Here is a 23956-nt window from a genome sequence, read left to right as displayed (position 1 = left end):
GTGTTAGTAATAGTCCAAATTCTCATCAAAAGGAGAATGGATAAACTATGTTATATCTATAATAATAAAAATAAATGAGCTGCTTATACATGCAGCATAAACGTGTGAAATCTTCAGAGATGAATCTCATTAACATGTTGAGCTAAATAAGTCAGACAAAAGAGTATACACTGAATGATTTCATTCAAATGAAGTTCTGGAATAGACAAAATGAATCTATGATGATAGAAATGAGAGTAGTTTTTGCCTCAAGGTATGGGAGTAATTTGTCTGGAAAGGGGGTGTGAGAGAACTTCCAGGTGATGGAATTTTTCTAGCTCTTTATCTGGATGATGGTTATATGAGTGTACACATTCATCGAAATTCATGGAACATTTGTACATTTCACTGCATGCAAATTTTACCTCAGTAAAGTACTGCTAGTATGAGAACAGACTAGTTCAACAGTGATGAGAGTACCCAACACATGGCAACCTAGTGATTTTCATATAATAGCAAAAATTTTAATAAAGAGCATGAAAGTAGTTGTTTATTCCAACTGGTCTTGTTTTATACAATCAAAATAAGAGGCAAGATTAGCTACTGAAAGAAGTGAGGGTTTAAGGAGAGAGAAAAGTTAGGAAGAACTGAATGCGGAAGGAAATTATGACACACTGATAAGATCAGCTAGTGTATTTCTTATGGGGTTTTAATGTCATTGCCGACAGTCATGTAGCCTGATACACTCAGTTGATTAGATCGTGAGGAAATGAGCCCATCTCTGCAAAGACTTGAAAAAAAACAAATTGAGCAGATTAACAAATAAATAAATCATGGACTATTTGACAACAACTTCTTATGTCCACTCTTAATGTTCTACCTGGATATAAATTAGGTTTCATTGCATCTGGTGCCTCTTCTTAATTAATTATGGTGTGGAGTTGTGTCTTATTTCTACTTATTGTATTTCATTCTGTGTCTCATTTTTCAGCTGGTTTCAAAGAAGAGAGTGGAGCAGAAATGATCCTGCTCCTCCGCTTTTAATTGGAAGTCTCCAGAAATACTTTTTCATGTTAGCATTTTCTCAGTGCAGGGTGTAGAAACATGTTGGAGATATTTGTGATATTAACTCATGCTTAGCGTTGCTTATAAAAGATGTTCCTGATAAGTTCTTTAAAATGCCTAGGAGACACCTGGAATGCAGGCTTTGGAGCTGGCCTGATCTATGTGGCCTTCAGAAAATTCTCTTTGTTTCAACTTCCTTGTATGTAAAATGGATATATCTAATAATTACCTGGAGGGTTGCTTTGAAAATTACAACTGATGTATTTAAGGTGGCTATCAGAGTACCTGGAACAATGGTAGGAACACAGCAAATATCAACTATAATTGTTAATTGGTGAGTTGATTGAGGTCTTTTTACAACTACAAAGCTTGACTATTATGCCTACACTCTATAGTCCTTCAATTTGATTTGGCTCTGGAGATAACTAAAGAGTTAATTTAGTATTTATTATATTTTTTAACAGTACTAAATACATTGTCCTCTTTTTTGACCAGAGAAAGTTATATAATCTAAATCAAGAGTCAGCAAGCTTTTTCCATTTAGAGCCGGGTAGTAAATATTTTTGGCTTCAAGTATCATATAGGTTCTGTGGCATCTACTCATCTCTGTCATTGTAGTGAGAAAGCAGCCACAGAATGTACACAAGAAGGTGGCTGCATTCAGTGAGACTTCATTTACCAGAGTAGAAGACAGGCAAGATTTGGGACACAAGTCGCATTTTGATGTTCTGAATTCTGGTAGATTCCATATTACATGGCATTTATTACTCTTTTGCCTAATAATGATTACTTCCAATGATTTTATTTTATGGAGGAGGCTGCTTATACTTTTTGATGGTGCTTCAAACATGGAGTTATTTTTAATGGTCCTGGAGATGTTGTATATATTCCACCCCCTCCCAGTTTTGTTGAGGTATAATTGACATAATTATAAGATATTTAAAGTATACAATGTGGTGATCAAACATGGAATTTTTAACATTTTGAAAATGTTTATAAAAATATCCCTTACAGATAATTCACTTAAGTAACTCAAAGAAATAATATACAGGAAAAAATCAGTCATGACATAATAGAGAACAGCTTCTCCTACCTCCATCTAAAATATAACAGTTTGTAAATCATATCCACAGAAAAAAGTTGTGTATCTGTGTAAAATATTGTTTAAAATTTAACATACATGAGGTTTTAGGATTTTTCTCTCGTTAAGGACTATTTTCAAGGAAGTTACTTTTCAAGTAGATTTTGGATTCCTAATTGTATTTGGGTCAACCTGAGTCATGACAATGGAATAAGCCTGGTACCAGACTAGGTGAGGAGAGACCATTCACAGAGCCCTCTGAACAGTCTTGCCTGGCATCCTTGTGCTTGAACTTGAGAAATTCAAGTAGGAATTCAACAGGGAATGCTTATTTAATGTATTACAGGATAGACAATCACCAAGAGATACATTTATATGGTGAGGGAGAAAATCAACATGCAGATATGTAAATGTCTCTCAGGCCATTGCTAGCCTGTTCCCAACCCCTGATTCTCTTAACAATTTATCCCTCAGATAGTGATGCTTGCAATATTGCTTCTGAAGAATTCACCTTGTGTGTTTTCTTTTCATCACAGGAAAATGGAAATGAACCAAGGAGATCTATGTTTGGGTTGGACTGTGTGGATTGTAGATTGTAGGTTTTTATAAAACCTACCACTGTCACTGTACCTTAGAATAGACTGTGGTGTAAAACTGGAATCCAAGAAGAGAGGAAGTCCCGGGTTTCTCAGATTTATTTAGTTGAAGTATCATTTGTATGTTTTAATATAGAGTTTTACTCTTTGAATAGATGTGTTTTTAAAATTTCTTTTTTTTTTACATTTTATTTATTAAAAAAAATTTTTTTAACATTTATTTATTTTTGAGAGACAGAGAGAGACAGCGTGAGCAGGGGAGGGGCAGAGAGAAAGAGTGAGACACAGAATCAGAAGCAGGCTCCAGGCTCCGAGCTGTCACAGAGCTGAGCACAGAGCCTGATGTGGGGCTTGAACCCATGAACCGTGAGATCATGACTTGAGCTGAAGTCGGAAGCTCAACCGACTGAGCCACCCAGGTGCTCCTACATTTTATTTATTTTTGAGAGAAAGAGAGAGACAGAGCACAAGTGGGAGAGAGGCAGAGAGAGAGAGGGAGACGCAGAATCCAAAGTAGGCTCCAGGCTCTGAGCTGTCAGCACAGACCCCGATGTGGGGCTTAAACTCACAAACTGTGAAATCATGACCTGAGCTGAAGTCAGACGCCTAACCAACTGAGCCACTCAGGCGTCCCTGAATAGATGTGTTTTGATACTATTTTGGTAACTTCTATAGTGCTGTCCACATAGTAGATTCTCAGTAAACACTTAAGAACTTCCCAGCTGAATAATCTGTAGAGTTATACTATTCATACTTCTAGTAGGCCTATGTGGCCTTATGCTTACTCAGTATACTATCACTGTTAGATTTTAACATATGTCAGGAAGAGATCAAAACTACTATATATAACATGGTCCTATATTTTCTTGTTCAAACATATCTGTGTGGCAACAACCATCAAAGTCTTTTTGCAAACGTGACATAACAGCCATGAGAACAGTTTTGAGTGTGTGTTCAGCTTTCAAGAAGAACATAGTTTATTTCTATGTCTAATAAAATGACAGTGTCATCACTCAAAATGCAAAGCATCGATGAGGAGAATTTTCATTATTTAATTCTGACAGACAAGAAAATGTGGTTAGTGATTTATAATTAATGGGAATTGAGACAGTGTCTTGTCATCCCTGAGTTAGTATTAGTAGAGTAAGGGAGAGCAGGCACATGTTTCCTAAACGGGATCAGTTCTTTCATTTAATATTTGCATGCCTTTTTATGTACCAGGAACTACCCGAGTTGCTGGAGATGCTGTTTTGGACAAGATAGAAAAGCGAGCCCCTGGTCCTCATGGAGCCCACATCCTTACAGGTGAGACAGTGGCTACCTGGGCTAGAGGAATCCATGATATCCTGCAATAAGGGACATTTAAGTGAGAACACAAATTTAAAATTTCAGAAAAAAAAAAGAGATCTGATGACATTGTCAGAAATTCACAACGAGAGCATAAATCAAGAGCATTAAGCTTTGTGTATATAAATGCTAAGGGATTCCTACATGCTGGGCACTTTGCTGAGTGTTTTATATTCATTAGCTCATTTACGCTTTACAACAGAGCTCTACAGTATGTCTGGTAATCTGTACTTTGCAGATGAAAAAAGGCTGTGAGAGGCTGAGTAATTCACCCAAATAACAGCCAATAAGTGGAAGAGCCAGGACTGGAAGTGAATCCGTCTGTCCCCAGCTGTGGTCAGGAGCAGTATGCAGACAGGGAGGCGTGTAAACAAGTAAATGCCTCCATCTCAGAATTAGTCTGTTGAGCTCAGAATCTGAAGAGGGCACGTATAAAACTAGAAGGGGTAAGAAATTAAGGACCAATATCTAGAAGAGGCATAGACTTTTAAAGGCATCCTGACCTGAAAATCCTCTAAGAAAGACTAATAAATAGAATAACCTGAAGTTTATGGCAAAGGTTAGAATGTTCAGGTACCACTAGAATGTCACTTCTCTAGAGAGTAGGCTTGATGAGGGCAGGGATTTAATCAGTGCTGTGTCCACCTAAAATGGGGCCAGGGTGCAGCAGGCATACAGAGTCAGCCGTGCAATCCAGCTTCAACACAGCCCCCAGAACCAGGAGTTCTTTCCTGATGGCCTGTGGACCAGATGGAGAAATGTGATTTGACAACTAAAATGACAGTGATTAGATTAATGCATTTATATAAAAATGGATGAAGTTCTCTAGATTTGTCCCATCGGGAGCTCTTAGCCTTCCAATCGTCAATTTTTCACAAGTGTTTTCCATAAAGAAACACAGAAATTCATGGCAGCTTCTTGCTTACCCTGGAATTTAGTGTATAGAACATAGCTTGAGATGAGAAGTAAAGGGCACTGTTAGGCTTTGTATATCCCTCCACTCTCCGGCTGCTTATAAAGAATCACTTGCAGGGGCGCCTGTGTGGCTCAGTCGGTTAAGCATCTGACTTCGGCTCAGGTCATGATCTCACGGTTTGTGACTTTGAGCCCCGCGTCGGGCTCTGTGCTGACAGCTCAGAGTCTGGAGCCTGCTTCGAATTCTGTGTATCCCTCTCTCTCTCTCTGGCCCTCCCCCGCTTACGCTCTGGCTCTCTCTGTCTCTCAAAAATAAATAAACGTTGGAAAAAAAATTTTTTAAAAAGAATCATTTGCTGCAATGGGATAAAAATATAGAAGGCATGCTTATAAAATATGTGGGTGACCCACTCAAGAGACAGATGAACCTGATATTATGTTGAATAAATGAGGAATCAAAACAATCATGATAGCCAAGCAGATTGGCTTGAAACCAACAAAGATTTTTGAAAATAGAAGATGGAGAAAATGTATTTTGATGGTATATTATTATGTAAAATATCTTTGGGATTTAGTTGACTATAAACTGCTTAAGAGCCTATTAATAGGGACTGGCTGTTTAATATATATGTATATATTTTAACTAAAAAAAGCAAAAGAGATAGATCAGTGTAGGTAATAGACTCATTATATTAGATGCCAGAAGGATCGCATTCTTGGGATTGTTTCCCTGTCAAGGTGTTCTGCTTGAGACGAACATTTACACACCAAAAGGACATAAACCCTAGCCTGTGTGGGAGTCTAGCTGTAGGTTAGGCCTTCGTCATATCTTGCCTGGATTATTCCAATTTTTTTTTTAAGTTTATTTATTTATTTTGAGAGAGAGCAAGTAGGATAGGGGCAGAGAGGAAGGGGAGAGAGAGAATCCCAAGTAGGCCCTGTACTATCAGCACAGAGTCTGATTCAGGGTTTGAACTCATGAACTGTGAGATCATGACCTGAGCCTAAATCAAGAGTCAGATGCTTAACTGACTGAGCCACCCAGGTGTCCCTAGATTATTCCAGTCTTATTCCCATTTCCCTGTCTAAAGTTTTGCTTTCTTCAATCCATTAAAAAAAAAAAAAAAAAGACTTCATTTTGTAGAACAGTTTTAGGTTCACAGCAAAACTGCACAGAAAATATAGAGTTCCCATATACTCCCTTCCCCCACACAAGTACACCCTCTCCCCCTATCGACATCCTCACTAGAGTGGCACATTTGTTACAAATGATGAAGCAATGCTGACACATTCTTTTCATACAAAGTTCGTAGTTTATGTTAGGGTTCGCTCTTGGTGTTGTACATCCTATGGATTTTGACAAATGGATAATGACAGTGTATCCACCATTATAGTATCATACAGAAAGTTTGTCATACTAAAAATCCTCTGTGCTCCATCTATTCATCTCTCCTTCCTCCCAAGTCCTGGCAACCACTGATCTTTTTACCGTCTCCATAAGTTTGCCTTTTCCAGAGCCTTCCATTTTTCACACTGTGGCCAGAGTGTGATCTGAGATGATAACCCTCACTGTCTTCAGTGACTTGGCTCTTCATTGTTTTCAAGGTCGAGTATAAACACTATGTTGATCTGGCAGTGAACTAGGTGCTCAGGTTCTTTCCTTCCGTGAAGATTGTTCTGTGTGTGTGTGTAGACTGATCAATAAATTGTGAAACGAACAGATAATAAGAGGAGTTCATGTAGCAGTAAGTGCCACAAAGATGATAAAACAGTAATGGGATAGAGAGAGTGTGTAACATGGGAGACATCTCTGAGGTGGCCAGAAATGGGCTGAAAGTGAATAATGGGGAGTTAGCCAGGAGAAGATCTTGGGGATGAGCCTTCTGGGCACAGGGAACAGCCAAGTGCAAAGGTTCTGGGGAGGTGTCAGTCTGGGCCAATATTCTGGAGAGTGATCTCTAGGAGGGATAGTTTGATGAGAATCTTGAATAGCATCTATGGACAAGGAAAAAGGGACCAGCATTTACTGAGGCTTTTATCTATGTAATTCATTTTAATTTTGAAGAGATTAGAAATTATCCCTTTTTACCAGATGAGAAGAAAAGAAGTTCCTAGAAGTTAAATAACTTGTCCAGGTTTTCCCAGCCAACAGCGGTAGAAAGGAGTCTGAATTGTTATGTCTGATTTTAGATACACTTCCCACTTTAGGTAATTTTCTTGGTGAAAGAATTCAGGATGTTTATCTCTGCTGAAGAGCTTATCCGTGAATGTCCTTTATTCATTTTTTATTTGCGTAGTAGTTATCTCTTTCTATATGTGTGATATCATTCTGCTTAAGAAAGTAAACTATAAGGAGCCATGAACCATTTCAATCTTACATTCCCCACTGTACTTAGTCATGTTTAAATATAAACCCATCAGGATTGAGTTTCAGTGATAAATAAAGGAGTTAATGTGCCTCTCAGCAGAACCTCCCTTATGATAAGGGCACAGTGTAGGAGTTGAGAGATAATGGCTCATTATATGTAATCCTAGAGTTTATATTCTAGTTTTCCTTGTTGATGATGCCAAGGAATGTAGCAGTATATGTCAAACAGAACAGAGCACTTACATTTGAAAAAAGAGATTTCCATTTTCCTTAGGGAAAATGACCCCACTTACATTTTTTAAATGAAAAAAAAAACAACATAGGATATACTGAGATATGGTGGTTCAACTGTAAGATATACAGACATGGTGGTCTGTCAGTTTATCCCAATATAAAAGCACACAAAAAAGGATGTGCTAAAGACTACCCCACCTCATAAACTTCTGATATTGCGATCACCGTGGCAAGGGAAGAATTAAAAATCAAAGTTGGGGGGCATCTGGGTGGCTCAGTCGGTTGAGCAACCGACTTCGGCTCAGGTCATGATCTCACGGTCCATGAGTTCGAGCCCCGCGTCGGGCTCTGTGCTGACAGCTCAGAGCCTGGAGCCTGTTCGGATTCTGTGTCTCCCTCTCTCTCTGCCCCTCCCCTGTTCATGTTCTGTCTCTCTCTGTCTCAAAAATAAATAAACGTTAAAAAAAAATAATTAAAAAAAAATAAAAAATTAAAAAATTAAAGTTGGAATCTCCAACATTTCCCTTTCCCCAAGAAAATCCTCTATGGAGCTCCCTCATTTGGTAACAATAATTAATATTACTGTTGAGATCTGTGGCTCAAAAATATACTTGGCGCTTGTATGAAAGCTCCAGGTTTCCATCTCTTTAAGTAAAGAATACAACATCTCTTTCTGGTGGGCAGGAATAATTTAGAATTGTTCTGTATTACGTTTCATTATGGATGATGAGTTTCTGCCTGAGCAGAAGTATCCTGGCTTCCTGTAGAAGTGTCAAGGTAGACTGGGCAGGGGAGGCCAGAAATTTTGACTGCATTGGGGAGGTGAGCTTTCTGCATTGAAAGTTTGGTGGCTAGCTTGCGGACTATGTTATGAGGACATATCATTAAAGGACCCACAGTAAAAGTACTGTAGGAAAAAGAGCGGTAAAGATTTAAAAGGTAGCCGAGACAATAGGAAGGCTACAAGGCAAAAGGGCAAGACAGGAAATAGCTCAGGCAGCATGGAGGTGTAGACAGGACAGGGAGGATAAAACATGTAAGCCAAGTGCAAGCAGCCGAGTCAAGGGGGTCAAATAGCTATGGAAACTGGTTAGAATCCCCATCGGGATCCTGAAAACAAAGCCAAGAGCAATGGACAGGGGAGCTGGGAGAGAGGGAGGTGGGAGAGAGACTGAAGTCCTGTCAGCAGATAGGAAGTAATGGAAACACAGGTCAGAGCGGCCTCCAGGATGGAATTGCAGAGCTGGCAACGGAGGATAAGAGTGTGGTGTGCGACCAATTTCAGATTTCTTGTCTCGGAACCTGTTTTGTTCTTGCAAGCAGATCTAGCAACAGAAGCAAACATTTCAATGTAACAATGTGGTTTCAAAGGGCAAGCCTCAGAAAACAAATGGAAGCTTGGCTGTATCAAAATAGGTCAGTTTAGCTCTAGCTTATGACCTACCTTGAATTTTTCTGTTTTTTTTCCCCCCTTGCCTTTAGCAAGGCCTTTTGCATTTTGTCACATGGTGTATTGTGAGGCTGCAAAGTGCACTGGAGAGCAGACTTTTGATTTGAGTGCTGTAGCTTTTGTTACTTAAAGTAAAGTACCAAGGCATTATTAGTTAGTCAGATTGATAGATCGACTGAATGTTCCAAGAATTGGGAGAGGGGGTGAGGTGGGAAGTGGTTCGCTCTTCGGAGCTGATTGCTCTCAAATAGTTATTTCTTTTCTAGAGGGTTTTTTCCCCCTCTGTGGTAATAACCACAAAACATGCAATCTGTTGGTATCTCATTTCATTACATTGCAGATTTTAAGTGCTCCTGTACTCTCATCTATAAATCACTTATGCTTTTGTATGACATTTACTGTTTCAAATTCAACATAAGTTGCTGCCTGACAGCGTAATTGACAAGCCCACATTATCCTGGCAAATGACTGCAATAGATACTGGCGGGCTCCACTCTGCCATTCCCAATCGCTCAGCTGCTTTGACAGGGAGGTTCCACAAACAACGGCAGCAATCACCATTGTTCATATCCAGAAACAAACTTAGGGAGATTCTCCTGTTTGTTCTCGCATAGGCCAAATGCCAATCTGGTGAAAGTAACTTGGCATCTTATTTAACAAGGGGAAAATGATTGTGTGGGACAGATGGGATTTTATTTCAGCAAGACTGGGTTTCATGCTGTTTCGTGGAGCTTTGGATGCATATATTTTGTCGTGTCCAGATGCACCTTCCCTCTTGTTTTTCCACCTTTCCTTACACATGGCGTCACACCCAGAGGTGTGCCTTCCCTTCCAGAGCTGGATTCTGCGTGGCCGTGATGGTTTGAGGGTCATTCATTGTACAGGAGGGGCTGGGGTGGAAGGGTAATAAATATTTTTTCTCCCAAAGAATGCAACCTTAGGTTTAGAGGATTTCCAAACATTCTCTTCTTTTCCGGCTATGGCAGGATAACAAAATGTTCTTTTAATAACCAGTGCTAGAGTTGCTCTTATGGAGATACTTGCTAAAAGAGAGAGAGATATACTTGTTATGTCTGAGGATAATACCACCGAGACTACTTTAGAGGAGGAAGGGAAAATTTTAAGGTTTTGATCTGGAAAGTGTGTAACAACAAAATGGTGAACAATGAAATGGCTCTGCCAGAAGAAGTAAGAGCAACTTGAGGAAGAAGAGGAGGTCAGAGATGAGCAGGAGGGAGGTCACAATATGATGGGCTCTTCTCAGGAAGGAGACCCGAGAGAAAAGTAGGTGGGAAAGCAGTCGAAATGCTCCAAGAATCGAATTTACTATTAGACTTTATTGGCAATGATTGCTGTGGACTCTTCCCATTACTTGAAATTTATACTTAAAATCTGCTCCATATGCCACCTTCTGTTGGTGGCATTTGGGGGCGTGAACAGATCGGAGGTAATGTCCAACATGAGGTGATACAGTGTGCAAAAAGTGCTCCTGGTACTGTGTGGCAAGATGTTCCAAACATGGGATGAATTGAGACAATACAGAAAGTTTGAGCCGGATGTGACTGAGTGAGAAATAAGCATTTCCGTAGAGAGACGGTAGGGCCACGGGCTTTCCTGAAGCAGGAGAAACAGGTGTTCCAATTATTCCATTTGAACACATAGGCAAAGTTATCTTGGTTGACATCTCTGCTTTTCAACTTTACTCCTTGAGCCATCGTCATCTATTGTGGTTGAGTTCACATAACAACCCCAGTGCTATTTAATCTTTGTTATGGTTCAAACACATGTGGGGGTAGAGGATACATGAGCACAGGGGTGGGGTTGCTGTTACTAGGGAGGCCAGGTGAAGAGTAAATCTGGGTGTGCCTGGTAAACTGGGCTGGCAAAGTCTGTTTACCTGAAGGACTAAGCCGCCTCCCGGGGGGTCTGGCTTTCTCCTCATAAAAAAGACTTGGACAGGGGCTCCTGGGTGGCTCAGTCGGTTAAGCATTTGATTTCAGCTCAGGTCATAATCTCACGGCTCCTGGGTGTGAGCCGCATGTTGGGCTCTGTGCTGACAGCTCAGAGCCTGGAGCCTCCTTTGGATTCTGTGTCTCCCTCTCTCTCTGCTCCTCCCCTGCTTATGCTCTCTTTCTCAAAAATAAATAAACATTAGAAAAAAAGAAAAAAGAAAAAAGAAAAGACTGAGACAAAGTGAATCCAGCAACAGATCCTCAGAGCTGAGGCAAGAGGGGCATTTCAGTGTGTAGTCACATGCCCTGTTTTCCGGGAGCTCCTATCTAGTCTCCAGGAAGGGAGAGGCACTTATGAGTAAACACATACATTCTAAAAGGTATTAGGGATCAAGGCCAGCTGCTTGGGTAACTCGGAAAAGAATGTAGCATTCAAAGTCAGAGAAAGACATCCCACTGCCTTCACCTGAGAACCCCACACAGAGGCTCTGTGAGGCTTTCAGGGCATTTGTTTTCATGCACATAATGTTTTTGTATCCTTCTTCCTGTTTCTCCCTAACCAACCTGAGCACCTGTAAGATAGAGCTTAGAGCTTGCATAAAGCTTTGCTAAATGCCAGAAGGCAAGGCATAACCTTTCCACACTGACCCTCCTGCTATAACAACAGTGAAGTTTTCTCTTTTCTCATCTATGTTCTTGGTAGTCCTACTGGTGGAACCTGGGCACGTGGCTGAAGAATTCAATGCTGTCTTTGAGGAACTTACTACCTATGCCTCCTGAAGTCCACAGGCCTCTCCCTTCTATAAGACCCAGACATCGTTATTTTCCTGCTGTACCCACATCTACCACCGGATCTGCACTGAACCTTCTTTTGTGGGTCCTGCCTGACAGCAGGCTTCCCCATTTTAAGCCCTTTGTGGCTTAAGTTGAAGCTATTTATTTACTGTGTCACTGGGCCCTCTGGGTTCTGCTCACCTATCATACCTCCAATGAGTCTTTCTTCTGGTTCGGGGCTCTGGACAATGGATTTTACTCTCCTACGGAGAGCACACTTCTGTTGTGTCTCCTACTCTCCGCGCCCCTCCCCCCGCCCCCCGCCTTTCCCATTCTCCCTCTAATGTCCTTTTTGTCTTGCTCTTGATCTTAACATGATTCTGGTAGATGAGTTCTATTTTAACCAAGAAGTATTTTGAGTCTTGGTTACCTATTCTGGACGGACTCCTTCTGTGTTTTGTCAAGCCTCATCTTGGAACTCTTAATAGAACTAAAATTAATGTTTAGTTCCCCCAAATCTTGATCTTCGTGTTCTTTTGCCTTCCAAAACAACTGGCCTGTTGTTGCCATTTCTCCATGAGGAGGCTGCAGTAAAAAGCTGGACCCCAGAGAATCCCACCTGCTTTGCTCAAGGACAATAATCCATTTAAGCTCAATACATGTTTGTTGACAAAGTAATTAAAATCAAGCTATGGAAAAATAATTAATGGCATAAAAATACTCATTATATATTGTTAGATTAAAATAAAGTAGCTTACAAAGGTAGATGTAGTGTATATGCATAAATAGAAAACAAAGGTATACATATACAATACCAAGGTTTTAACAGTGGCTCTCTGATTAAGAGAATCATGATCAATTTTTATTTTCTTCTTTTGGCTAATATATTGTTTAGAGTTCCCATATTGAAGTATTATTTTTATTAAAGGAAGAAGAGCTTTTATATAAGCAGTAACATCCAAACATGCCTAAAACCCCACATTTACATTGTATCACATCTTGCTTTATGCTTCCTTGCTTAACTCACGGTCACTTCTTGGAGAAAGGCAGTTCTTGTGATGTCAAAATTCAGGCATACCACGTTAAAGGGGCATTGGCCATTTCCCAAATGACTTGTGGGGTGACCTGAACCAGTAGGGTTGGGGAAGTGAGATAAGGGGTTGATGTGATTTTAGAGGGTCAGAACCTAATCTAGGGAGTAGGAAACTGACCTAAAAGGGAGAGACATTTGCAGAAACCACCAGACTTATTTTTTTCTAAGGAAATGGCACTTATTTTAAGCACCTAACCCACATTGATTAAGCGTGCACTGAGTGCTAGGAACTCTTCGGGTGTCTGGTCCCTCCCTGTTGTTCTGAAACTTACATTTCAGCGGAATAGACAGAGTGTGCAAGTACATAGTAATAAGTGCTGTGAAGAAAATAGAAGGGATCTCTGAGCTAGGAAGTCAGGAAGAAACTCAGTGAGTGACATTTGAGAAGTGACACAAATGATGTGAAAGAATAAGGCATGTGAAGATCTCAGAGAAGATTGTTTCAGGAAGGAACACTGCAAGTGCAAAGGTCCTGAGGCATGAATTAGTTTCACCTGTTAGAGGGAAGACAGAAAGGCTGGTCCATTGAGCAGGTGGCAGAATGGTAGGAGGTTAGAGAGGGAAGTAGGCAGGGACTGGCTCAGGAAATGCCTGATAGGTCTTGCCGAGTAGTTTGCTTTTTTCCCCCCTAAATGTGATGGGTAGCAATGGGATGGCTTTATGCAAAGGAGTGATAAACCGACTTACATCTACAGAAAAAAGGTTAGTCTGACTGCTGTGATTACTATCCTATTTTCTAACTTGCCAAAACTTCCTAGACTTAGGGAAGGGAAGAGCCAAAGAAAGTCTCTATCATTCTGTGGAAACTCTACCTACCTGTACTCAGCTATGAGAAATTTAAATTTTTATCCACCCTGTCTAGGGGTTTTCTTACCCTGAGGTAAGGTGGTTCTACAAAGCTAGGCTCTGCCAGACCAATTTCAGAAATGGAATCTCTCTCTCTCTCTCTCTTTTTTTATTAAAAAAATTTTTTTTAATGTTTATCTTTTTTATTTTTGAGACAGAGAAAGAGCATGAATGGGGGAGGGTCAGAGAGAGGGTGACACAGAATCTGAAGCAGGCTGCAGGTCCTGAGCTGTCAGCACAGAGCCGGACACGGGGCTCGAATCCACGAACTGTGAGATCATGACCTGAGCCAAAGTCGGACGCTCAACTGACTGAGCCACCCAGGTGCCCCATCTCTCCCCGCCCCCCCCGAATGGTATGTGACAGTCAGTGTGTAAAAGTACCTCTGAGGATGCTCTATGGATTTTTTCCCACTTGATCATAGTTTAAGACTCAGTATATAACAATATCATCGTAAGGGAAAAAAACAGATCTATTGGGACGAAGTTATTATTGCAAAACTATACAACACTTGTGCCTGGGTGGTTCAGTCGGTTAAGCATCTGAGTCCAGATTTCAGCTCAGGTCTTGATCTCAGGGTCATGAGTTCAAGCCCGTTGAACCAGGCTCCACACAGGATGTGAAGCCTACTTGAAAAGAAAAAAGAAAGAAAACAAAAGAAAAGAAGAAGAAAAGAACTATACCACAGAGTTGGGTAATAAAACAGTCTCTATTTTCATAAATTCATTAGTGAGTTTCAGGCTTCTCAAAAAGAAAGTACACAGATTTGAGGGGAACTAGATTCTAGGAAGTATACTGTTATTATCTCTATTTTATTATTATTTTTTAAGTTTATTTATGTTGAGAGAGACAGAGATAGTGTGAGTGGGAGAGGGGCAGAGAGAAGGGCAGGGGATAGAGAATTCCTAGCAGGTTCTGAACTGTCAGCATGGAGCTCAACTCGGAGTTCAGACTCAGGAAACTGTGAGATCATGACCTGAGGCGATACCAAGAGTTGGATGCTCAACCCACTGAGCCACCCGGGCGCCCTTGCCTGAATTTTTCAATTTGTTTTCCTTATGAATAAGATCAAGTATTCATAATTGAGCTGTTAGCATCTTATATTAGCTAGTTACCTTAATAAACTAGTCTTGTGGTGAGCCTGAGTAGCTCAGTTGGTTGGGCGTCTGACTGCAGCTCAGGTCATGATCTCACAGGGTTCAAGCCCCACGTCAGGCTCTGTGCTGACAGCTCAGAGCCTGGAGCCTGATTCAGATTCTGTGTCTCCCTCTCTCTCTGCCCCTCCCCCATTTGCGCTCTGTCTCTCAAGAATAAATTAACAAATTAAGAAAAATAAAAATAAAAATAAACTAGTCTTGTAATACCTTTACCCTGGTGTCTAATCCTTAGACATTAAGGAAAAAGGTTTAATATATATATAAATATTTATATATATAGAAAAGATGCTAGCTTAAGCAGGCTATGCTGCAATTTGGGGTTGCTCTTTTTGCATAAAGAATAAAATGAGTCTAGGGAATATTATTCCACTGCCCTTAGAGGTTTATTAAATACCAATTTAAAGATCTGTGACATCTTTAGGAAGTTAAATCTGATTGTAAAACTTCCCACTCCCACTTTGCTGTGTGAGGTTTAGAACAAAAGCACTGACTCTTCTCATCCTTTATATATCAGGGTTTACTCGTCTAGATCAGGATGGGCAAATAGATTTCATTTCATGTTCCAACCCTTATCCACAGGTTGTGGTTGCTGCAAATGATATATTGCAGAGGACTCTGTGTCTTTGTCCCTGATCCATGGGAGAGAGTACAGGGCTATGTGAATAACATCCCCCAGCGGCTGAGGAGTCAAGTGGGAGGTGTGGTGCTATGCATTTGCTAGCCCTGACTTAGATCTTACTGAAAATGTGTGTTCTCAGGTTGTGTGCAACTGTGAGTAGATTGTTATTAGGACCATTGCTTGCATTTTAGAAACTAGCATGGCAATGAAACATTGCAGTGACAAATTGAAAACCTTTATTCCAATGTTGAACTAAAGCAGTGATTATAGGCATTCTTTGTCCTGATTTAAAAAAAAATTTTTTTTTTTTTTTACATCTGCTGTGGGCTTTTTAAGGTGCTGTGGTAGGCAGAATAATGTCCAATCCTGCCCTCCTCCCCTCCTTCCTCCAAGATGTCTACATCCTAATTCCTGGAACCTGTGAATATGTTAGGTTACATGGGAAGGGAAATTAAGTTTGATAGTCAGATGACCTTGAGATGAGGAAATTATCCTGGATTATCTGGATAGGCTCACTAAAATCACAGGATCCTTGTAAGAAGAAGAGGGAGGCAGAGGAGACAACAAGAAAGAAGGCAGCATAAGAAAGACTCCTAGGCTCTGTTGCTGGATTTGAAAATGGAGGAAGGAGCCAGGAGCAAGGAACGTGGGTGGCCTCAAAAAGCTGAAAAAGGCAAGGAAAGAAAGTCTCCCCTAGAGCATCCAGAAGGAACAGATCTGCTGACATCTTGAATCTAACCCAGTGAGACCCATAACCGACTTCCAACTGTAAGGTAATAAATTTCTGTTGTTCATGCCACTAGATTTGTGGTAATTTGTTACAGTAGCAAAAGGAAATGGACACAGGCACCCTTTTACAGATTAAGGAAGCTACTTTCAAGTCTTAGTTCATTAATTTAAAAACTGGGTTGGTAGTGACTTTTGTCAGGTGTATTTTATTCTTCATGTATTTTGTGCCTTCTAATCGAATGTGAAAGGCAGACCCTGGTGCTCTCAGCTAGGTCTTTGTGTTTCCTTGGGCTGCTCAAGAATTCCCAGCTTGACCTTGGTGTTCTTTGGGTCTGTTGCAAAATTTCACAGAATATCAAAATTAGACAGAGTCAGTCTGTGACCATGATGGATCAAGGCAAGAACGAGCCCACCCACAACGATGTCTGAATAAAAAACATGAATATGGTGCATACTACAAGAAAAGTCACGTCCTGGCTGAGTGAGTGACCACAGCTTTTGCTTTTCCCTCTCTCTTTCTTTTCTTCTTCTCTCTCTTTTTAATACCAGTTGCATCATTAGCCTCAGTATAGTCTTTCCTCATACTAGATAAAATTTAAGGTATCCATTCATAGAAATACCCCTGCTTACTGACCCCATCCAATCTAAAACAAAGCACGGCTTCCGTAAATTCTCCTCAAAATCACCTAACATAAACCTAAATCCTGTTAGTTCTTTCTCATATCTTCTTACTGAGATGCCCATCAATTTCCTATTGGTTGTTTTATTTATTGCTGCAATGAGTAATAAACCCAATCTGTCCAATTAGATGTGTGTTCCTGGTAGTCTTTAGCTGGAGGGCATTGACAAAGGTTAGGTTTTGTATTTCATAGGTATACTGTGGTTGTTTTAAAAATTAAGGAGGAAGAGTTATGATGGCAGAGAAGTAGGGGGACCAGGATTTCCCTTAACCCACAACACGGCAGTATTGAGGTCAGAACACCTGGAACACCCACAAAGTCAGTCTGCAGAGTGACAGAAAAATGTCCACAGGTGGAGGGAGACAGCTTGGAGGGACTGAGGTGCGTGTATGCAAATTGGGGGAGACCAAACAGTGTGGGCACGGAGGGGAGGGAACCCCTTCTGCCAGAGACAAAAGGGAGAGAAAGAGAAGCTGTGGATTGCAGTATTGTTAGTACAAGAGAAAAACCTCTCCGGACCCTGGACAGGGGAATGAGAAATACAGAGTGTGCCAGTTTCTACTTTGTGAACGGTCTTAGGAGCTGAAGGCTGGAGTTCTCAAAAGTGCGGGACTTTCTCCTGACTGAGGACTCTGACCTGACCCCTGGCCTGGGGAGGTGGGGAGCCAGCCCTGGGGCATAGTAGCCATCTCAGGGGTGCACTGTGAGCAAACGGTCTCCTGCCTTCAGTACTGTGGGAAGAGGGTATATTGCCCCCAACAAGGACGAAAGAGCCTGCAGGCCGCACCAGCCAATGGGCAGGGCAGAGTGGCACTACCCCGGAACCTGGTCCATGTGGTGTGGGATCCTTTAAGACATCAGGTTCTGAATCCTCACTGAGGGCCCAGGAGGCGCAGGGGACGGTGCCGCAGGACAAGCCACCTGCCGGTGCCACTCTGTGAGGGCTGCCTCGAGAGTGTGGTGTGAGACGCGTGGTCCGGGGAGGAGAGATTGGGGTGTGGCCGTCTTTCTCCCAATCACCAACAGGGTGTGGCTTCAGGGAAGGGACAGCGACGCCCAGAGGAGGTGGGACCCACTTACACCATCCCTGCCTCTCCATGCCTGGTAACTGCTTATCTCCTGGATTGGGACTGACACTGATCTAACGGGACAGCTTCTCTTCCAGACGTGTGCAGCCACTGGTCCCAGGCACCAACAGATGACTGTCCACAGGTTTAGTATGTTAGTCTCTGTTTAATAATTTTATTATTATTATTATTATTTTCGCTTTTCTTTCCTTCTCCCTTCTTTTTCTTTCTACCCTCCTCTTTTTTTCCCTTCCCTTTGGAATGAGGCTCATAGTTTTTGATTTGATTTGATTTCTAGTCAATTATAAATATATATAATATATATTTATATAAATTTATATAATTTATATATATTTTATATATATTTACTTCTTTCTTTCTTTCTTTCTTTCTTTCTTTCTTTCTTTCTTTCTTTCTTTCTCTCTCTGCTCTGGTTGTTTGTTTAATCAGGCATTTTTACTCTATTCTTTTGATACCTTTTCTGTATCCCCTTCTTTATTTTCCTCTCTCTCTCTCTGGATTAAGCCCTTATACTTTCTTTGATTCTCTGCCTGGTCTTTTTTTTTTTTTTTCACCTCTTTCATTTTCTTCTTTGTATGAGATAAGATCCCCCCTTCTTTTCCTTTTTTCCAGGGTTACTTTAATGAACAAATCAAAGCACACCTGCTGGACGGTCCAAACAGTCCACCACTACAAGTAGTGGGATAGCACAGCCAAATACGCAACAACAGAGGGCATGCAACACACTCCAAAAACCCCTCCTGAAGGGCCAGGCCCTGGACAGTGTGCAACCGCTTTTTAATATAGTAGTGCTCACGGGTGCAGGACACATAACAACTATTAAAACACGTAAAAGGGGCGCCTGGGTGGCTCAGTCAGTTAAGCATCTGACTTCAGCTCAGGTCATGATCTCATGGATCATGAGTTCCATCCCCGCATCGGGCTCTGTGATGACAGTGAGGAGGCTGGAGCCTGCTTCGGATTCTGTGTCTCTCCTTCTCTCTGCCCCTCCCCCTCTCTGCTCACACTCTGATCTCTCTTTCTCAAAAAATAAATAAACAATGAAAGAAACAACAACAACATGTAAAAGGCAGAAACCTAGTCAAAATGATGAAATGGAAGAATTCTCCTCAAAAGAAATTCCAGGAAGAAATGACAGCCAGAGAATTGCTCAAAACAGATATAAACAATATATCTGAACAAGAATTTAGTTTTTTTAATGTTTATTTACTTTTGAGAGAGAGAGACCAGAGAGAGAGAGACAGAGGGAGACACAGAATCTGAAACAGGCTCCAGGCTCTAAGCTGTCAGCACAAGGCCCAATGTGGAACTCAAGCTCATGAACTGTGAGATCATGACCTGAGCCAAAGTCAGGTACTTAACCAACTGAGCCAGCGAGGCGCCCCTGCACAAGATTTTAGAATAACACCCATATCTAATAACTGGGCCTGAAAAAAGCATAGAAGACAGCAGAGAATCTATTGCTGCCCAGATCAAAGACCTAAGAAATAGTCATAATGAATGAAGAAATGTTGTAAATGAGACACAAAATAACGAGATTCAGTGAGAGCAAGGATTGGAGAAGCAGAGGAGAGAATAGGTGAAACAGAAGATAAAATTATGGAAAATGGTGAAGCTGAGAAAAAGAGGGAAACACAATTACTAGACCATGAATGGAGAATTAGGACACCTAAGTGATTCAATGAAATGAAGTAATATCCATATCATAGGAGTTCCAGAAGAAGAAGAGAGAAAGGGGAAGAAGGTTTATTTGAACAGATTATAGCTGAGAACTTCCCCAATCTGGGAAGGAAACAGCCATCCAAGTCCACGAGGCACAGAGAACTCTCTTCAAAACCCACAAAAACAGGCCAACACCATGACATACTGTGTGAAACTGGCAAAATACAAAGAAATACAACATTAGAAATGAAAGGAAAGCTTCCAGACTCATTCTCTGGAGCCAGCATTACATTGATTCCCAAACCAGACAAAGACCCCACTAAAAACGAGAATTATAGGCCAATATCCCTGATGAACATGGATGCAAAAATTCTCAACAAGATCCTAGCAAATCGAATTCAGCAGTATATTAAAAGAATTATTCACCATGATCAAGTGGGATTCATTCCTGGGCTGCAGGCCTGGTTCAATATTTGCAAATCAATCAGCGTGATACATCACATTAATAGAAGAAAGGATAAGAAACATATGATCCTGTCAATAGAAGCAGAAAAAGCATTTGACAAAATGCAACTTCCTTTCTTAATAAAAACCCTCAGGAAAGTCAATATAGAACGAACATACCTAACATCATAAAAGCCATATATGAAAGGCCCACAGCTAATATCAGCCTCAATGGGGAAAATATGAGAGCTTTCCCCCTGAGATCAGGAACACGACAGGGATGTCCACTTTCATCACTGTTGTTTAACAAAGGGTTTGAAGTGCTAGCCTCAGGAATCAGACAACAAATTGAAACAAAAGTCATCCAAATTGGCAAGGAAGAAGTCAAACTTTCACTTTTCACAGATGACATGATACTCTACGTGGAAAACCTGAAAGATGCCACCAAAAAACTGCTAGAACTGATACATGAATTCAGCCAAGTCGCAGGATATAGAATCAATGTACAGAAATCAGTTGCATTTCTATACACCAATAATGAAGCAATAGAAAGAGATATTAAGGGATCGATCCCATTTACAATTGCACCAACAACCATAAGATATCTAGGAATAAACCTAATGAAAGAGGTAAAAGATCTGTATGCTGAAAACTATACGAAGCTTATGAAAGAAATTGAAGAAGACACAAAGAAATGGAAAAACATTCCATGCTCATGGATAGGAAGAACAAATATTGTTAAAATGTTGATACTACCCAAAGCAATCTATATATTCAATGTGATCCCTATTAAAATAACACCAGTTTTCTTCACAGAACAAACAATTCTAAAATTTGTATGGAACCAAAAAGACCCCAACTAGCCAAAGTAACATTGAAAAAGAAAACCAAAACTGGAGGTATCACAATCCCAATCTTTAGCCTGTATTACAGAGCTGTAATTAAGACTGCATGGTATTGGCACAAAAATGGGCATTTGACCACTGGAATAGAGTAGAGACACCAGAAATGGACCCACAAATATATGGCCAATTAATATTCAACAAAGCAGGAAAGAATATCCAATGGAAAAAAGACAGTCTCTTTAGCAAGCAATGCTGGGATAACTGGACATTGACACGTGGAAGAATGAAACTAGACCACTTTCTTACACCATACACAAAAATAATCTCAAAATGGATGAATGTGTGACAGGAAACCATCAAAATCCTAGAGGAGAAAACAGGCAACAACCTCTTTGAACTCTGCTACAGCAACTTCTTAATTGACATGTCTCTGAAGGCAAGGAAAATAAAAGCAAAAATGAACTATTGGGACCTCATCAAGATAAAAAGCTTCTGCACAGCAAAGGAAACAATCAACAAAATGAAAAGGCAACCAATGGAATGGGAGAAGATATTTGCAAATGACATATTGGATAAAGGGCTAGTATCAAAAATCTATAAAGAACTTACCAAACTCAACACCTGAAAAAAAATAATCTAGTGAAGAAATGGGCAGAAGACATGAACAGACATTTTTGCAAAGAAGACATCCAGATGGCAAATAGACACACGAAAAGATGCTCAACATTGCTCATCATCAGGGAAATACAAATCAAAACCACAATGAGATATCACCTCACACCAGTCAGAGTGCCTAAAATTAACAACTCAGGAAACAACACTGTTGGCAAGGATGTGGAGAAAGGTGAACTCTTGCACTTTTGGTGGGAATGCAAACTGGTGCAGCCACTCTGGAAAACAGTGTGGAGGTTCTTCAAATACTTAACAGAATTAACCTATGACCCAGCAATAGCACTACTAGGAATTTATCCAAAGGTTACAGTAGTCCTGATTCATAGGGGCACAAACACCCCAATGTTTATAACAGCACTATCAACAATAGCCCACTTATGGAAAGAGCCCAAATATCTATCAACTGATGAATAGATAAAGAAGATGTGGTGTACACACACACACACACACACACACACACACACACACACACACACTGGAATACTAGGTGGTGATGAAAAAGAGTGAAATCTTGCCATTTGCAACAACAATGTGGATGGAACTGGAGTGTATTATGCTAAGTGAAATGTGTCAGTCAGAGACGGACAGATATCAAATGATTTCACTCGTATGTGGAGTTTGAGAAACTTAACAGATGACCATAGGGGAAGGGAAGGAAAAATAAGATAAAAACAGAGAGGGAGGCAAACCATAAGAGACTCTTAAATATAGGGAACAAACTGAGGGTTGATGGGGGTGGGGAGCTTGGGAGATGGGGAAAATGGGTGATGGGCATTGAGGAGGGCACTTGTTGAGATGAGCAGTGGGTGTTTGTGTAAGTGATGAATCATGGGAATCCACCCCTGAAGCCAAGACTACTCTGCATGTTAGCTAACTTGACAATTAAAAAAAAGTTAAACATAGAGTCACCATAGGACCCAGAATTTCCATAGCTAAATATATATCCAAGAGAATTGAAAACACACTTCCATACAAAAATTTGTGCACTAATTACTATTGTTTAAAAATTTTTTTAAAGTTTATTCATTTTTGAGAGACAGAGACAGAGTGTGAGTGGGGGAGTGGCAGAGAGAGAGGGAGACACAGAATCTGAAGCAGGATCCAGGCTCTGAGCTGTCAGCACAGAGCTGGATATGGGGCTTGAACCCATGAACTGTGAGATCATGACCTGAACTGAAGTGGAATGCTCAGTTAACTGAGCCACCCGGGCACCCCGCTAATTAATATTAATACATATAATAGCCTTAAAGTGAAAACGACACAAATGTCCACCAACTGATAACTGGGTAAGCAAAATGTGATATATCCATACAATGGAATATTATTTAACCATAAAAAGGAATAAGGTACTGATACCTGCCACAAGGTGGAAGAACCTAGAAAACATTATGCTCAGTGAAAGAAGCCAGACACAGAAGGCTACATATTGTATAATTCTATTTATATGAAATGTCCAGAACAGGTAAATCCATAGAGACAGAAAGCAGATTAGTCATTGCCAGGGGCTGAGTAGTCCGGTGGGAAGAATGGAAGTGACTGCTAACGAGCACAGGGTTTATTTTAGGGGTGATGAAAGTGTCCTGGAATTAGTGGTGATGGTTGAACAGCTTTGTGCATATGCTAAAGGACCTAACAACCATTGAATTACACTTTAAGTGGGTGAATTGTTTTGTATGTGAGTTATATCTTAATAACATTACTAAGATCATGAAAAAAAAAGATGAATTTTGCATACCATAAAATTTGCCCTTAAAAATTAGTGTGAATTAGTATATTCACAATGTTGTGCAACCATTACCACTATCTAAATCTCGAGCATTTCCATCATCCCCAAAGGAAACTTCATATTCATTAGAAGTCACACCTCAGCTAGCACCTGAGTGACTCAGTCAGTTAAGCGTCCAACTCTTGGTTTCTGCTCACGATCTCACTGTTTCATGGTTTCAAGCCCCGCATTGGGCTCTGCACTGTTAGAGGAGAGCCTACTTGGGACTCTCTCTCTCCTTCTCTCTCTGCCCCTCCCCCACTCTCACTGTCTCTCTCTCAAAATAAACTTAAAAAAAAATGCTGTTCACTTACTCATAAAAAAGTAAGAAGCAGAGAGGAGGGAGACATAGAATGCAAAGCAGGCTCCAGGCTCTGAGCTGTCAGCACAGAGTCGGGTGGGGCGTGAGCTCACAAACTGTGAGATCATGACCTGAGCCCAAGTCGGATGCTCAACCGACTGAGCCACCCAGGCGCCCCCTTGTTGCTGTCTTTTTTAATTTAGGCAACCTACTAGGTATGAGGTGGTACCTCATTGTGGTTTTGATTTGTGTTTCTTTGATGCCTAATGATATTGAGCGGCTTTTCATGGTTTT

The 23956-nt window shown here is 40.8% G+C and overlaps 1 long non-coding RNA gene across 1 annotated transcript in view; it reads left to right on the top strand.

Moving 5' to 3' along the window:
* The window catches only part of LOC131495596 (uncharacterized), a 65414-nt gene that overhangs the window by 24104 nt on the left and 17354 nt on the right, over window positions 1–23956 (top strand). Inside the window, exons 2-4 of the long non-coding RNA XR_009254008.1 lie at window positions 3943–4026; window positions 16557–16686; window positions 17106–18106. This is a non-coding gene — a long non-coding RNA (uncharacterized LOC131495596). The remainder of the gene's footprint in view (window positions 1–3942; window positions 4027–16556; window positions 16687–17105; window positions 18107–23956) is intronic.

Source organism: Neofelis nebulosa, chromosome 15, assembly GCF_028018385.1.
Source record: "Neofelis nebulosa isolate mNeoNeb1 chromosome 15, mNeoNeb1.pri, whole genome shotgun sequence".
NCBI lineage: Eukaryota > Metazoa > Chordata > Mammalia > Carnivora > Felidae > Neofelis > Neofelis nebulosa.
This window is presented reverse-complemented; position numbering and strand designations above follow the sequence as displayed.